Below are 18,060 nucleotides of genomic sequence, written 5' to 3' on the forward strand. Positions count from 1 at the left end.
CATTATTTTCCTGGGTTGTCCCGATGCGTTTTCAGATCTATTATCATCTAATAACTTTTTAGAGGACATCGATGATGGATTGGAAGCCAATTTGGGCAACCACTAATAATTAGGTTTTCTAACAGTCCCGGGTGGTTTTGAAATCGGATGTTTATCAGTTTGCTTGAAGCATTTGGGTTTTCTACTAGAATTAGTTGTAGACCCATTGTTGCTTCTTGACGAAACTGACCTTGGCTTGGTCATGCTCGGTTTTGGCAAACTGCTTGGGACTTTGTTATGAAAGACCTTTTTATGTTTTTGAAAAGCAGCCCGTTTTCTACTCTGATCATCCTTCCAATCATCATTCCGAGAACAATTTCTAGAGGACTTTCTAGCTAAAGACCTTCCTCTAAATTAGTTCTCTCCTCTTGGAGACTTAAAATGTACAAACATACGATTTGGAGATTTCCTAGCTATATGACCACCAATACCACAATTGAAACAAATCTGTTTGTTATTGTTATAACTTGTGCTACATTGATCAGATTTGTTTTCCATACTAACTCCCTTGCTTCTCTCACAAGAACAAGAACAAGAATTAGGTTGTGAGATAAGTGAGGGTACATTAGATGGAGAAGCTTGTGAAACTGGTGGTTTTTCAATATTATCATCACAAACATTAGAATTGCCAACCACATTATTCAAACCAGTATCAGACACTTTAAAACCATTCAAAACAGTATCAGAAGAAGCAGAAACATCACAAAAAACACTGTCACTTGAAACATCAGAAAATTATTGTCTTTATTTAAAACTAAAACTTCAGGTTCAGGCTCAGTTTTATTTTCAGAAACAGTTCCTTCAACTTTGTCCTTTGACTGATTCAAGGATTGATCTGCAGGAGAAGTAGAAATATTAGTACTTTCAACATGAATAAATCCTCCCGAAACAAAACCAGACGGCTTACCATAAACCATGAATGGTTCATTGGCAATCTCTTCTTTGGACAAGGGTTGAAACTGACATGAATGATTGAAAGGAGGAGGCACGTGATTATATCCTAGACCCTTTGACTGATTTCATTTAAATTGCATGCAGTGGTCTATCATATTGGCGGCTACCTCACTCGATACATCATATTTTCTAAAATCAAAATCAGCAGTTTCAAATTTGCCCTTTAATGATTCAATTTCAACCACTAATTCAGCGTTCCGTTTCTTTATATAGTCATAATTTTCACATTTATTACTATAGTCTTCCTGAAGTCTCCTAAAGTCGTTTATTTTAGATTCTAACTGGGACTTAAGAGGTTTTCGTCCTTTTCTGAGTTGGTAACCTTCATACCTAAGATCCTCTACTTCCTTTTTGAGTAAGTCGTTATGTTCATGGAAAATTTTAAGGTTCTCTACTTCTCTACCTAACATCTCAATTTCCTCATGCAGAATTTAAACATAATCAATACAAGCTTGAGAGCATGAGGGCAAACTTACCTCGTTTTTATTAGGTTCATGAGAAGAAGATACCATCAACGCAAACTGCAGCTCCATCATTTGATCTTCAGCTGCAACAATCTCTACCGGAGCATCATCACCAACCTGTGCCAGGTGGGCATTTTCAGGTCCAGATATGTTCAGCGCCTGCATCTGATCCTCCCAGTCAAAAGATTGCGCAACCATGGCCTTCTCGCTGTTGATCTGAGCACCGCTTCGACTGTTTCCAACTGCAACCATTGTCCTATCACTATTTAATCTTCTGTCTGGCTGTGGAAAATCACGAGCAAAATGCCCTGGCTCGTGGCAGTAGAAACACCGCAGCTTTCCCTTGCTGAACCCAACCTTCTTGTCAGCACTGATCCCCCAGTTGTTCTTTCCGGTCTTCTTGGTAAACTGTTTCGCCTTGAAAACTGCCATGGAAATTTTCCATGTGATATCCATCTCTTCAACGTCTTCAGGGTGAATCTGATCGAGATCGGCAAATGACAGTTGGGGTGGAAGATCTCCAGCTACAAGTGCATTGTAGCAGTTGACAAGCCCTGTAGCAAGAGAGAGATTTTCATCACCCTCCTTTCCTTTTGAAGAGAAAGCCACATTGGAGGAAGAAGCAGCTTGAGCAGCCACAAGCGATTGGTTCTGAGAGAGAGGTATAGCTGATGCAGCAGGAAGAGAAGAAGCTGATGGAGTGGAGAAGGACTAAACCTGAGCTTGCTAAGCAGCAAATGATTGACCTGCAGAAGAAAAAGTGAGAGATGAAAGAGCGTTGTTAGAAGAGATCCCAATGTTCGCAGCTGAGTATGAGTTCACATGGTTTATCTCTCGCTGCTTGTCATCAATATCACAGGCCTTGATGACAGCCATCACTTCATCAAGAGAAAGCCGGCTAAGATCCTTAGTCTTCTTTACAACAACTACATTCATGTCCCAAGACTTTGGGAGAGCATTCGGTAGCTTCTATTTTATCTCATACTTGGTGTAAAAAAATCCCGGCTACAGTCATTTCAGTGTTAAGAGATGTGAACCGCTGCAGTTATGCTTCAAGGGTTTCTCCAGGAACGTAGTTGAACATATTGAATCGTTGTCACATCATATCTTGGCGACTCTCCTTCATATCTTCATTCCCTTCATAAACCTCGATTAGGGCTTCCCACAAAGCCTTAGCAGAAGTGTACTCCCTAAAACCTTGAGCAATTTCCCGAGATAGAGCCATGGTGAAAGTGGCCAAAGCCCTTTCTTTCTCTTCAACCTTCTCGAAGTATTCATCTGTGTAGTTTTCCATCTTCTTGTCAACCACTTGCCCTGCAACAATAGTGGTTATTCTGACAGGATCTTTTATTATGCTTCTCTAGATTTTGAAGTCCTTCATCTTGATGTACTTTTCAATCCTATACTTCCATTCTGGGAAATCTTTAACGGACAGGAGTCTAGGAATTCGGGTGGTTGTGCCCATCACAGAATCTAGCTCGTGGTAGTGTGTTTGACTTTGAGAATCCATTAATATTAAATAAAAAAAATTAAATTATTTAAGAATAAATTACGTTTCTGGTCAAACACAAGTTCTCAGTCAAATTAGGTTTGCGACCGTAAACTAAGTTCACGGTCAGGGAGGAGTTTGCGGTCGTAACCTCTGTTCACGGTCTGGAGTTTACAATCGTAAGGTGTTTCCGGTCGATGATCACGGTCCAAGAATTTAAGTTTCCGGTTGATGAACAATCCCTATTCACGGCCCATGAACCAAGTTCACAGTTCAAGAACTGATGGGAGTTTACGACCGTAAGCTAAGGCCGTAATCTCCCAAAAACTTGAGAAAAGTGCAGTTTTTGAATGAAGCTTGAACCCCTTTCGCAGCAAACACCAACTTCAGTCGCAAACAGATAAGAACATGGTCAAAAATCGATTGTAGAGTGCTTTTGACGCTGGTCCTTCTCTGATACCAATTGTAAGGTCCTGAAACGGATCTTACCAGTGATCAAATGGCAAACACAATCAGTTAGCAATAAAGAACGATTAGAATCGAGAATAAACAAGCTTGCACACGCTTTTCTATTAGGAATAACGTCTGGTACAACTTGTAGTTACAACAGCCGTGAACTCTGAGGCATCAACAACTGACAAAAGACCTAGTACACCTCTATATATACTGGACCTAGGTCGTCCTTGGGTTTACGGCCATAAACAGGCTATCGGCCGTAAACTCACTATCGGGCCGTAAACTACACATAGACTACCACAAGCTATAAATTTACCAAAAGAACCTATTACATAGAAATCCTAGACCAAACCACTAATTAGACCCTTCATTATGCTTATGTTTTTACTTTCATTTTGAAAAATTATGTGTTTCTTGAACTTCTGTTTGACATTATATTTTTTGCTATCATTTGAATGATTGTGTACTTATTTGACACAAATATTGCTAGTATTGGGATTATACGCTTATTTGAAAAAAATGTGCGCTTTGTATGATACAAATGCTTATATTTTTTGCTTTAGCATATTGGGATTTAACAAGTGTTGATAGTTTAACAGGTTCACAATGTATTACGATAAAAAGTTATGCCTCCTAATTGTTATGTATTTGTATCTTCGCTTATTTTGGAGAAGAGGTTTGAAAAGAATGCGAGATAATAACTCAAAAACATATGGGCATCAATTCACATTAGAGTTATTACATGGAACTAATAACCAATGCATTGAGCTCTTACATATGTCACATGATTCTTATGTTCGACTTTGCATACATTTTAGAGTAAAAAGTTGGTTAAAGAATGGTAAACATATATCAGTTGAAGAGAAGATGGTGATGTTCTTAAAGATGATTGGTCAAAATCAACGTTATGTAATGTTAAGTTATTTTTAGTGTTGTGTCAAAGTAGCTGTTTTCAGAATTTTGTCTATGTTCCATTTCCGAAATGTGCATGTCTCTTTTTGGAATCATTATTTTTCATGTCTATAAATAGCATACTATAGCTGTCTTTTGTCAGTAGTCTTTACCGAGCATAGACAGAATAGTTCTGAACTTATAAACGAATTGTTCTTATGATGAGTAAATGAAAATTTGTCTCACTTCAATCATTAAAGTTTAAATCATTAGTTCATTTCGTACTTTGTCATTTAATATAGAATCTATCAATCTTTTAACTCTACCAATTGGTATCAGAGAAGGATAGTGTAATCTAATCACTATTCATCTGTCAAGTTAAGGGTTTTTCAGTTTTCTCAGATCTATTTTTTTCCCCAATCATTTCCGCATTTTGCAATCTCTTTGTTTCAAATTGATTGTAGATCTCAGATCTAAATCCTTCATTTTACCTTAGACTCAACTCAAGCTAAAACATCCAATTCTATATTCAGTTTCATTAAACTTTCGCTAAAATGCCTAACGATGATCTTCACTCTTTCTCATTCAATCTTCCATGCAGTATTGGATCAACAACAAGGATTCCTATCATTTTTCCTGAAGATTACAAAGTTTGGGCTCTTTATTTCGAATACTATGTGATGGGAATCCAAACACATGGAACTAGCATTTGGTAGGCAATGACGGTTGTAACGTACAAGTATTCGGGTAGCAGAGAAGAAGTCAAAACTCAGGTTGACTATGATGCAATCATTGCTGAAAATATAGAAATTCCAAATGATGATAAGGCCAAGCAGCAATTTAATTTGAAGGCAATGCGAATCATTCGATTTGCTCTCCCCCCTGATACATTCTGCTTTGTTAATTCATACGACACTGCAAAAGGAATCTAGGACAAACTAAAGGAATTATATTATGGTGATGACGACTTGGAACATTCTCTGCAAACAACAATTTTTTTAGAGTTTGGATCCTTTGTCCAGAAGCCAAAAGAAAATCTAGATCAAACTGTCAGTCTTTTTAATCAGTTGTTGTGCATAATGCTTAAATACAAGCTTAAACAACAAGTTATTGATGAAAAAGTAACATTCATGAACGGTCTCAGATCTGAATGGAAATCGATAGTTTCTACTGTTAAGGCTCATGAATAGTTCAAAAGCTTAAGATATATTATGGATCGGCCTAACTTGAATATGAGGCAGATAAGGTGGTTGGATGTAGTGAAAAACTATGATTGTGAGATTCTATATCACCTGGTCTAGGCCAATGTGGTGGTCGACGCCTTGAGCCGGAGGGCGGTGAGTGCCCCGATTCAGGATGTGTGCATGAGGATGATTGTGATGACTATAGTTTTAGAGATTATCAAAGAAGCACAGTCAGAGGCTATAAAAGAAGAAAATCAGAAAAGTGAGCGGGTGATCGGCCAGATTTTAGCTTTTGATATTGACAACCGAGGGCTTTTGATCTTCATGGGCGGGTATGGGTAGCATATGTGGGTGGGGCTTGTCAGATTCTGATGGAGGATACCCACAAGTCGAGATTATCTATTCATCCTAGGGCTACCAAGATGTATCTCGACCTAAAGCATAATTACTGGTGGCCATGTATGAACAGAGATGTTGCATAGTTTGTAGAATCATGTTTGACCTGCCGGAATGTCAAGGCCGAGCACCAGCGCCCTCATAGCAAGTTGCAGCCTCTAGAGGTTCATCAATGGAAGTGGGAGTAGATCACCATGGATTTTATTACAAAGTTGTTGTGGACTGTGAAGGGTCTTGACACTATCTAGGCCCACTTTACCCGGAACCATACCCGGAACCGAACCGGAACCGGTTCCTATATACCAGTCCGGTTTCCGGTTCTATAAAATCCCGTTAATCGGTTCCGGGTTTTCCGGGTCCGGGTCCGGGTCCATCCGGTGTTTGGACCCACTTTCATCCCTACATGCAACCCTAAATGCTTTGTATCTATGTTTTCTCTAATTATACATGCATTTTGTTTTTCCAAATCATTCCCCTATCTAGCATACAATTGAAGCTATATAATACAAAACTTTAGATTGGATGGTTACCTCTTGAGTAGGGTAGAGTTATTGACCTTTGAAAGCTTTAGCACCTCAAGTGTGATGCCTTTAATGGTTCACAAACACCAATATGCAATAGGAGGCTTTGAGAGAATAAGTTACTTGAATCCTAAGAGTGTGTAGTCGATTTTAGCTTATGGGGTCTCTATTTATAATGTGGAAAATGTTAGGGTTACACTTTGTAAACCCTAATGCTCCATGACTTTTCACATTCTCATGCTCCATGGGATAACCTCCATGGACTATCCATGGATTATCTTATTAGTTTAGCCCAATTATATAGTCATGGATCATTCCCACATTACAAGAATCATTGATTTACATAATCAATCCCCGTATATTTAATTAGTCTCTTTTGATCACAAAATTAATTCCAAATTAATTCTTGATCAATACTAGTTAAATAATATTAATATATTAAACTTGTAATATATTAATAAATCACAAATAACCTTGTTTTCAAAAATCCATCCTATCAAATTACACTGGTGAAGGCAACCAAAAAGGACCATGCTACTATCGGGTCAAGTACATCCTAATTATAGTTATGGGCTTAGACACCAAATCCAACAGTCTCCCACTTGGATAAGTCTAATAACTATAGTTGCCAATAAAATACACCATTGTAATAAGCATTAATAGTACCAACTTCATTATTAAATGAAAAGGTAAAACCTTGTTTATACAAACTGTGAAATGAAATAATATTCCTCGCCATATCGGCCGAGTAACAACAATTATTCAACTCTAAATTTAAACCATTACTAAGAAAAAAAGAATAAACTCCAATCTTGGTCACAGGCGACATTTTCCTATTTCCCATGGTTAAGTTTATCTTCTCGTCTTCCACATCCCTACTTCTTTTTAGTTCCTGCAAATCAGAATAAATGTGAAATACAGAACATGTATCAAAGACCCAAGAATTAGCATGTGATGAGTTTTTAGATTGAATAGTGTAAATACCTGCAAAGGACGGTTTGATCTTCCCATCATTTATGTCTTGCAAGTACATGGGGCAGCTTCGTTTCCAATGCCTTTTTTCATGGAAGTGGAAGCACTCTGCATCCTTTGAACTAGAGGAATTAGCATAAACAGCTTTGGTCCCACTAAAAGAGGATCCATCAAGATACTTTCCCTTGTAGCTCTTGGAGGGAGCCTTCCTCTTCCTTCCTTTTCCATGTCTGATTGCCATAACAGTGGTAGAAATAGTAGTAGGAGTAGACACAACCGATTTGCCTTTCAGGTTGCTTTCAGCAGTCCTTAAAAGGCCTTGAAGCTTGCTAAGAGTGACCTCCTCCTTTTTCATATGATAAGTCATACGAAATTGATCATAGCAAGGAGGTAAAGAGTGTAAAATAATATCTATGGCCAACTCTTCATCAAAATTGACATTCAATTTAAGCAAGCGGGCCATGAATCTCTGCGTCTTTTGCAAATGGGTCGTGATGGATTCACCATCCTTCATTTTGGTTGTTGTCATGGAGGCAATGATCTCATAACTCCCCTGACGAGCACTTTGATGGTATCTTTCCATCAAATCATGATACATTTCATAAGGATAGTAGTCCTCATAGGACTTCTGTGCTCATCAGTCATGGTTGTAATCATAAGACACGACACCTTTCTCATATCCCTCTAATAATTAGTGTGTTCAACGATTTGTTCAGGAGTGGCAGTGGTTACATCAATCTCCTTAAGCTCCTTATCCAGGACATATTCTTTTTCATCCTAGCGAATAGCCATTTTGATGTTTCGAATCCAATCATTGAAGTTCGAGCCATCAAAATGACCCTCCCACATAGGTTCATGAGGGAGAAAGTGCCTAAAGGAATTGGTGTGGAAGCATTGTTTGGGATAGACATCTGAAAAGGAATAAGAACAAAGTTTAGATTAGATGATAATCCTTAATATTACACCCAATATGAAATATTAAGGCTACGACCCAACACAATATTCTACAATTGCGAAGAGGGATGTCGTAATCCAACTGTAAAAAATTTGAAGGTAGGTAAAGGACAATTTACGAATTTCCACCATGAAAAATTAAATAGATTATTAAGTTTTAATTGGTTTGAAATTCCTAGATCTTTGAGATTTATTGAACTTTTCGATGACATGTTTAAATCTCGATGTGTCCTTCAAGTTTGTGACTGGGATGTCGAGGATCACAAACAAGGTGTGAATAACCATGCAAATTAGCTTTGTACACCCAATGTTACAGATCACCTAATCAATGTGTCGGTTAACCACACACGCTCCATTGATCTATGATTAACACCAAGTTACCCTTTTCCATACATTGTCAATTCCGGATTAGTGTGTCGGTTAACCATACCAGCTCTACAAACGACCTAACAAAGGTGCAAAGTGTAATTTCATGGATTAGCACCATTTTCACATTTTTCCTAAGGTAACTAAGATTGTGAATTTAATAAAAGTTTAGTTACTTTATATTTATCATTATACTTTTAATGAGGGAGAATTAATGTCCTATCATACCCGTTCGGCTACAGACCCTCCACCTGTCAAGGAAGCGGTGGGTGAGAGTGGGCACCCATTAAACCACCATTTTATTGGCAATAACCTTATACCCCCTTTATAGACTGGCTTCGTGAATGAGGCCTACTAATGGTAAGAACGACTTGTTCTTATATATATATATATATATATATATATATATATATATATATATATATATATATTATTAAACTTATAATATTATAAAGTATAAGGGTTGCATTTTAACTTTTAAAACTCTAGGGTTTGGAATTAAAAATTCATTTAATGAGACTTTGCAAATTCCAAAACTTGAGGGCAAGTTTTGAAACTTGTTAAAACTCTTCACATTCATAACCTATGAGTTTAATTTGATTTTAATGAAGAGACCTTTCATTTTCCATAACTTGAGGACAAGTTATGGAGGTCATTAAACATCATTTAGATCATTTTTCTAACAACTAAATTATCACATAATTCATTATCTAACTAAACTCATAATCAAGACAATTCTAAGTCCACAATTTGAAAAGTAACTTTGTTTATCATATCGAACAACAATTATTTTAAAAACATGGGCAATTATCTTGTGGTTGGATAAGTACAAGCACTACCATATCATAAAAAACATTTCCAGTGATCCAAAACTGTTTGTGGTAGTGTTCCTAATCCAAACCAGGCCAAGAAACTCGAAATTCTGCAAATAGGGCCTTCAACTCGTCGAGTGCATGAACTGACTCGCTGTGTTGCCCTGTTTACTAAGTGGACTCATCGAGTCTATTCATGTATTTGGCGAGTTCAACAGTCAGAGGCAAAAATTTCAGTTTTTTCAGCTTTGAAAAACTAGTAAGCATCAAATATAATAGAAAACAATCCTAGGGTTTGATACCACTGTTGGGTTTTGAGCACTATAGCACTCCTATGGTGCACATGCAACCCTAAATGCTTTGGATATATGTTTTCTCTAATTATACATGCATTTTGTTTTTCCAAAGCATTATCCCTATCTAGCATACAATTGAAGCTATATAATACAAAACTTTAGTTTGGATGCTTACCTTTTGAGTAGGTTAGAATTACTGACCTTTGAAAGGTTTAGCACCTCAAGTGTGATGCCTCTAATGGTTCACAAACACCAATATGCAAGAGTAGGCTTTGAGAGAATAAGTTACTTGACTCCTAAGAGTGTGTAGGCGATTTTAGCTTATGGGGTCTCTATTTATAATGTGGAAATGCTAAGGTTACACTTTGTAAGACCTAATGCTCCATGACATTTCACATTCTTATGCTCCATGGGTTAACCTCCATGGACTCTTGATGGATTATCTTATTAGTTTAGCCCAACTATATAGTCATGGAACATTAGCCCACATTACATGAATCATTGATTTACATAATCAATCCCCATATATTTAATTAGTCTCTTTTGATCACAAAATTAATTCTAAATTAATTTTTGATCAATACTAATTAAAAAATATTAATATATTAAACTTGTGATATATTAATAAATCATAAATAACCTTATTCTCAGAAACCCATCCTATCAAATTGCACTAGTGAAGGCAACCTAAAAGGACCATGCTACTATCGGGTCAAGTACATACCAGTTATAGTTATGGGCTTAGACACCAAATCCAACAGTAGGAACTCGAGTCCGAGATGCGTGAACAATATCCTGAGTTGTTTCCTGAGAATGACTTCGAGGGTGAAGTATGATTCTAGTGTGGGAGAATTATTACATCCCAACATCATGTATTTTTATTATTTCTTTTATCTTTATCAAAAGTGGCACAATTGGTCCCTTGAGTTTGGAGCACTCCAAGGGCTTGTAGCTGTCCTCTCATGCATTATAGGACTTGTAGACTCATAAAAATGTTTACTTGATCAATTCCAATGGCTCATGCATGAGCAAAGTAACTTAGAATGTTTTTGAAGGTTAAGTTTGTTGCATTGGGACTTTTCTAGCCATGCAGAGGCTTAAAGTCGATGAATTTATGGAATAAGTCACCTCAGTATGGTCAGATCTAAAGTCGGGGGTTAGATGTCTTAATGGATTAAGACACAAAGTTGACAAGTTGAACAGACAGAGTACGTCGTGCTTACTCCTGGCTACGCCCTACGTAGCCAGTTCTGACCCCGATCATATGTTGTTCAAGTTGTACGCCTCGTATAAGAAGAGGTCCGCCCAACATACTCATTGGGAAGTTGACTTTTATTGACTTTTGACATTTGGTCAAGATTTAAGGTTTTCGACCATGGGAAGGGCAAAATGGTCTTTTTTCCCTTAGAGGACTTAGTTGTGGGATTAGACTAGGGAGTTGAGTTTTGGACCTTAATTATTAATTAGGGTTAATTATTTCATTGATTAGGCGGAGTCTAGTTCTAGTAGTTCGGGTGATATGTTTACTTGTCGTCAGTATCAGGTGAGTCTCCTCACTTATTCTCACATGTGTGGTAAAATGGTTGTATCTTTGATGACCAACTGGTTCTAGCAGTTATTGTTATGTTATGTTGCTTATATGTGACTGAGACTGTTGATAGTCTCCAGGGTTGCTGATAACCCACAAGACGTGCTGTTAGCCCACTGGGACTGCTGATAGTCCCTAGGGTTGCTGATAACCCATAACTGCTTATTTACGTTGTGTTATACATGGTATCTTGGGAAACTCACTAAGCTTCATGCTTACAATTGTTGATTTATATATAGTAGGTACTTATGAGGACTACAGGAAGGCGAAGGTCTAATTGTACACACTCGTTGGGAGATTTGCTACTGGGACAGTTTCAGAACTCTGATATTTTATGATAATGGTTTTTCGGATAATTATGTGGACGATAACTTGGTTTGTGAAACTTACTTTTGGTAAATTAAAAATGAAAATTTTGGTCTAAGATTTGAGGTGTTACATAGAACCTTGCACTCTTAGGGAAGTGGTGGTGAAGATTCAATTCTAGAAAGCAAGAATTTCAGAAGGATGTTATTAAAGCGGTATATGGGATGGACGGGGGGTTTAATGCTCCATCAAGAGCTAAAAGAAAAGGGCCTTGTTGGGGAAGAATAGTCAATATGGAAACTACCCTTTCCAAAGATAACACATATATTTGCAATTTATTTTCCCTCTCTGTTAACATGATGTCGTGCGTGTATTAAGCAAATAAATTTATCACTGCTGGTTGCACTAAAAATATAGCACCGGGAAGCAGGTTCGAATCCTGAGGGATACAGTCTAATGGTCAATGCCTTTTTGCATCAGACACATTCTAGTCAAAACAGAAATTATAAAAGGGGGATTTTAAATTAAACTACAAACTAAAATTGCAGTAAAAATAAATTAAATGAAAATCAATAATAAAAAGGATTTCAGTTCTACTACGACTTTCCTAATCATGCAACTTGTTCAGATATTTTTATTCAAAATGTGTTCTATCTAAGTTGGTATTAAGAAAAACTAACATGCTCTAGTGTAATCTATTTTACCTAAATTAGTTAACCAAAGCAAGCTGTTTGAATTAACCCTAACTTTTAATTGTTTAGTTAAAAGAGCTCTTAATTAAATCAAAAAGCAACTTTATGATCTGTGTAAAATTTCAAACAATACGCAATACTTCTCACAAGCTCGGAAACGTAAAGATATGATTTTTACTGTTTATATCAGAGTTAAATCCCAAACATGGAACCAATCTGGTACTTGATACTTTTTACCAATTGACAAGAACAATTATGGATTTTATTAACTGATTAACTGGAATGATAAAACCATAGCTAGGTGATCAGACTAACAGGAATTAAAATCAAACGCTCATTAAGCTCAAAACTAAAAAATCTAGATAAAAACACAAAACAAAAACCATATCTGAAAACTAATCACATGAAAAGTACTAGTCTATGCAGAACTAAAAACTAAGGTTTTAGCCAGACATGGCTAAAGCGAAACTAAACTAGTATAAACAAACATTTACTGATAACTCTAGCTAAACTAAATGAATGAGATGATGTGCAGTCTTTAGATCTCCAAAAAGCCGTTGAAAGGTATCAGAAATCATCTTCATAAGGGTATTTTTCCGTTTGGAATCGTCTCCCCTGAATATGTGAATGAGGGTCGTATTTATATGTGAGATGGAAACTTCCAGCGAAAGAAACCGAAAAATGCGATCGCAGGTTGGTTATATGTTATCGCATATTTTCATAAAAACGTGTATCGATGTAACACCCTAATGATTAGTTAATTCTAATTTTGACCCTATGTTTGAATAATATTGCATCTTGGCCCTTGGGATTGAAAAAGGATTGAAAATGGCCCATAGTGGCTATATGTCCCAAGTATAGTATGTTGAGCGTACGTTGTGTACGCTAGGCGTACTAGGGCCCGCCCTAGTACGCGGGTCGTACGTGTGGGTTATGTAAACCCTAATTTTTAGGGTTTAGCTTATATTTAAACTCCATTACAACCTTTTCTCCCAATCCTTCATCGGCCTCCCTCTATGAAACTGACCCCAAGCAAGCCCAAAGTGAGAAGAGTACTTTTTGAGTCCATTGGAGTTCTTTGGAAGAGTTCTCAAAGAAGAAGGAGGTGGTGAGAAGAGCTTGGAGCTTGGAAACATCTTGGATCTAGGATTTCATTCTTGTTAGCAACCTCTAAGAGGTATAAAGTTTGCATCTTGATCACTCCATCTTGTAAATCTAGACATTTCTTCCTTTAAGACATTTTTGGTCCCAAAATTGTGATTCTTGGGCATGACATGTTCTTGACCCAACAAGTCGTCCTTTCAGACCCTAGGATGGGTCTTAAGTCATAAAAATGTGGTCTTGATGTTTCGTTTTGCTCCATGCATGCTATAGAAGGTCTTAGTGCATTAAAATGTTGAGTTTTTGTGTTTTAAGCACTTAATGGACATGCAAAGTCATAAAGTTGGAAACTTTATGACTCTTGAGGATATTTTAGCTGTAGATATGTAATTGGAAGCATTAAGTAGAAGAAATAAGGGTTGAATAGGTTAAGAAGAGGGCAGCTGCGTATGTTGGGCGTACCGTAGGGTACGTTATGCGTATGCAGATATGGCCCCGATGCCTCGGATGCTTGTATGATCCGCATACCTCCGGAGTACACCCCGCGTACGAGGCCTATAACACCCCATGTATTAAATAAATAAATAAGATAAAATTTACTAAATAAATAAATGAACCCCGGGATAAGAAATGTATTTTTATATTATTTTATTCGAGCCCTAGATCTATAATAATTTAGGGATGTTAGCCATGGGTGTTAATTGTCGTAATTTTTAGAAGTCAGGGGGTGTTCTGTATCATTCGAACTTATATTGATTAGATTCTTGGGGGCAGGGCTAAACGGTAACTTCTAGACTTAAGTTGAAAAGATTTTTGAAAGGGTGGGGTTAGAAGTGTCAAAACTGCATGAGGATTGGATGGGCACGGGAGTAACTGGTGTCATCCTTTTTCCTCCTATTGGATCATCTAAACCCTAAACCTAGCAAGGACTTCAGTCAATATCGTCAAGAGCTTCCTCCTAATTAGGGTTTAGAAAACCTTAATTTTGGGTTTGTTGGTTTGGACCTGTCGGGACCCACGTTATGGGTCATTGGAATTGAAATTTGAATTATGCCCAATTACACTATATGATTGACCTAGTAGATTGATGGACTTAATGGATTAATTCCTTAATGGGTTAAGTGTTTCTAATTAAACCTAATCGTCATTTCATGTCAAAACGCTATTTGTGTTGGGTTTAGAGTTAGGCCTTTCTGTTGGGCCTAGATGTCTAGACTCTTGATGGGCCAACTATTAATATGTAAATGGACTAGAATAATTGGATTGGGCTTCAGGATAACGCCCATTGGACAGGCTTGGGCCTAATTGGGAAAATTAGGCCATAGACCGGCCTTGAAGATTATGAGATATCGGGCCACTAGAATTTCAAGTGTTGGACGAAGAATAAATGGTTGGGCCTTAAGGCATGACCATGTAGACGTTTGGGCGTAATTTGGAAAATTGGGCCATAGTTGGGCCTTTGGTTTGGGCCTTAGGCTTATGTCAAGCTAAGTTAGGGGTAAAGTAGTCTTGTACCCCAAGCAAGGACTTATGGTTATGTGTTAAAGCCCAATTATTAATTGAGTGTTATTTTGATGTTAACAGCTTCGGGATTTGTCGGCCAGTAGCCCGAGATTTATTCGCGGGACTTCTGCAGTGTGAGGTGAGTTTTCCTTCAGTAGCAACGTGTCTAAGACACAAAGGTCGGCCCATATATGTGATATCTTAGTAGTTGAGTGTGGACGGGGCTCGTATCTCGTTATTATCAGAGTATAGATATCATTCAGATTGTCGGACTGCTATTCTTGTTGTCTGTGTCATACTTGTATGTGTTTGTTTATGTATGTGAGTGTAGGCAGGGCCCGTATCTGAATATTATTCGAGTGTGGGCGGGGCCCGAATCTCATAGTATTATTTGAGTATGGATATGTGACTGCTTGATAGAATTAAATATACTTGTTGTATGTGTGATACTTGTATGCATGTTAGTAGCGGAGTGTGGGCGGGGCCCGAATCTCCTAGACATCAGAGTGTGTGCGGGGCCCGAATCTCCTAGACAGCGGAGTGTGGGCGGGGCCAGAATCTCATAGACATCGGAGTGTGGGCGAGGCCTGAATCTCCATTAGAGTGGGCGGGGACCATATCTCTTAGTTTGATATTATGTGTATGGTATGTGGTAGTTTGGGGAGACTCACTAAGCTTCGTGCTTACGGTTTTTAGTTTTGGTTTCAGGTACTTTGATTTTCAAAAGAGGAGCTCGAGATGATTGCAGTGCACACGCCGTTTGTTTAGCCTAAGATGTTTATACTCCGATATATCTTGACAGTTGTTATGATATTTTGAGATACACTATTTATGCTTTTTATATGATGAGGATATTTATGGTTTTATTAATGATTTAAAAACGAAATTTTTGGGTTGTATGTTTGGGACATTTCAAGGCCTAAATCAACTCAGCTGTGTTGACTCGTTGACTTTGACTTTGACTTTGACCAAGGTTGACCAAGTTTGAATTAAGGGTATTTTGGGTATTTTGAGCAATAGTTGAGTTTTGTTCTCTATCTATTGAATAGGTGACATATAGATCCGATATTCGGAGCATTTTATTGTTCAACTTTTCGTCAGACTGTGATGTGAGTTTTCCTCATTGTACTTTCGGGTCAAAGGCCCCATGGTTGGCCCATTGGATTGATATCTTGGTTTACCATATGTTTCTATGCTATAGTTATCTATTAGATATGTCTCCTAGTTTATAGGATGTCGCTATGAGGTAGTGATATGTAGATCTGCATGTTTAACTGTTGACTGATCATATGTTTATCTATTATGTATATGCTGATATGTTGTGTTGGGTTGAGGTTGTACAACTTTGTGTTGTAGACAACAAACCCGAGAGCATTCCAGATATGATTTGAGGGCCGATTGGCATGCCAGACTCATACTGAGGGCTCAGGAGCATTCCAGATACGAACTAAAGTTCTTAATGGCATGCTAGACTCGTACTGAGGGTCCGAGTGTATTCTTGTCCAATGATTGAGTGGACCCATTGTATATTGGCATTGTAGTCCGATGACTAATTGGGCCAAGGGTAATCCAGAACGATGGATGTGGACCCGAGGCTATTCCATTCTGATGAATGATTGGACCCAACATGCTTGTTTGTTTATGTTATGTATTTTGTGTGGTCGTACTTTGAGGGAACTCACTAAGCATTGGCTTACTATTTTTGGTTATGGTTTCAAGTATTTCTGAGGATCGTGGGAAGGCGATGGTGTGATCGTACACATCCTGATTTTATGTTATTGATCTTGGGAAACTCTATTTTGAACAATGTTTTGAAAACACTTTTATTAGTAAATAGGTTGATCTGAAAGTTTAAATTGGTTGTTATTTTTGAGATGTTATAATCGGGCCGTTATAATGATGTACATTGCTTTCTGTGGCTTTTGGACAAACATGCGATCGCTGGTTTTTGAATTTTTTCCAAAAGTGCATCTGAATGAAGTACGAAGCCAAATTTGAAGTTTCTGGAGTTGCGAGAAGAAAATGTGATCACATGTTTGCTTTATGTGATCGCATATTTGGTCTTTTCTGCTCAGTGGCCTCCAGATGACTTATTTCGACCTTGTGAAACTTCGTGGCAAAAAGGCAACTGCATATACTGGAAATGCGATCGCAGATCTAGGTTCTTGGCTCATTTCAGGTGCGATTCTTCAGTTTAAACACTCCTTGTTACTCCTTAGCAGTACCGGAATTCTAATAAAATACATGACCTAAACATTATTTAAATAAATGACGTGCAAATGTACAAAATATGATGCTAAATGATAATAAAAACTACCCTAAAAGATGCATAAAATGGCATCTAACACTCTCATGTATAGGTCAAGAATACATCTTAAATTAGAGGTTGGAGCCCTCATGGGTGTATACAGTAGCATCATTAAAGGGACACATTGATGGTAAAACTTTACCAAAAATTGCAAAGGGTGTATGGAAGTGGAACAATCTTGTTCCTAGAAAAGTTAACATTGTAGCTTGGTGAATTTATCATAGGAGGCTACCGACAAGATTGAACCTATCCAAGTTTGGAATTGTAACCTTGACTACCTGTCTATTATGAAACACTGTTAACGAATTAGAATCCCAACTTCTAACATAATGTATAGTTACACTAGAACTTTTGACATAAATCAAGAAGTGGTGGTACCTATTTCCCTCTTCCTTTTTCTCTTTGTTAGACATGATTCAATGCAAGAAGTTAATACCGAACAATAAATATTTGGGCCAAACACAAGAATCAATTATGCTAGTATTTATCTTGCTAGTTTAGAAATTTAGAAATGACAAGTTGCATTCGACCCAAAACAAATCACATAATCATCTTGCAAATGCACTTCAATTTCTGGGTCACTTGTGGATTAATTCTAGAAGCAAGGCCAAAAAAATTAGGTGGTTAGAATGGTGCAACAACCTGGTAATTGAATGTAATAAGTGAGGCGGTATAATAATTGAGATGGGGGGTTTTAGGGATGGTGTGGGTAATCCTTGGTGTCAATGGTGTCGTGCCTAATTATAGTCATGTGTGTTTGGTGTGAGT

Source organism: Lactuca serriola, chromosome 4 (assembly GCF_051521515.1).
Source record: "Lactuca serriola cultivar US96UC23 chromosome 4, Lser_US96UC23_V15, whole genome shotgun sequence".
Lineage (NCBI taxonomy): Eukaryota > Viridiplantae > Streptophyta > Magnoliopsida > Asterales > Asteraceae > Lactuca > Lactuca serriola.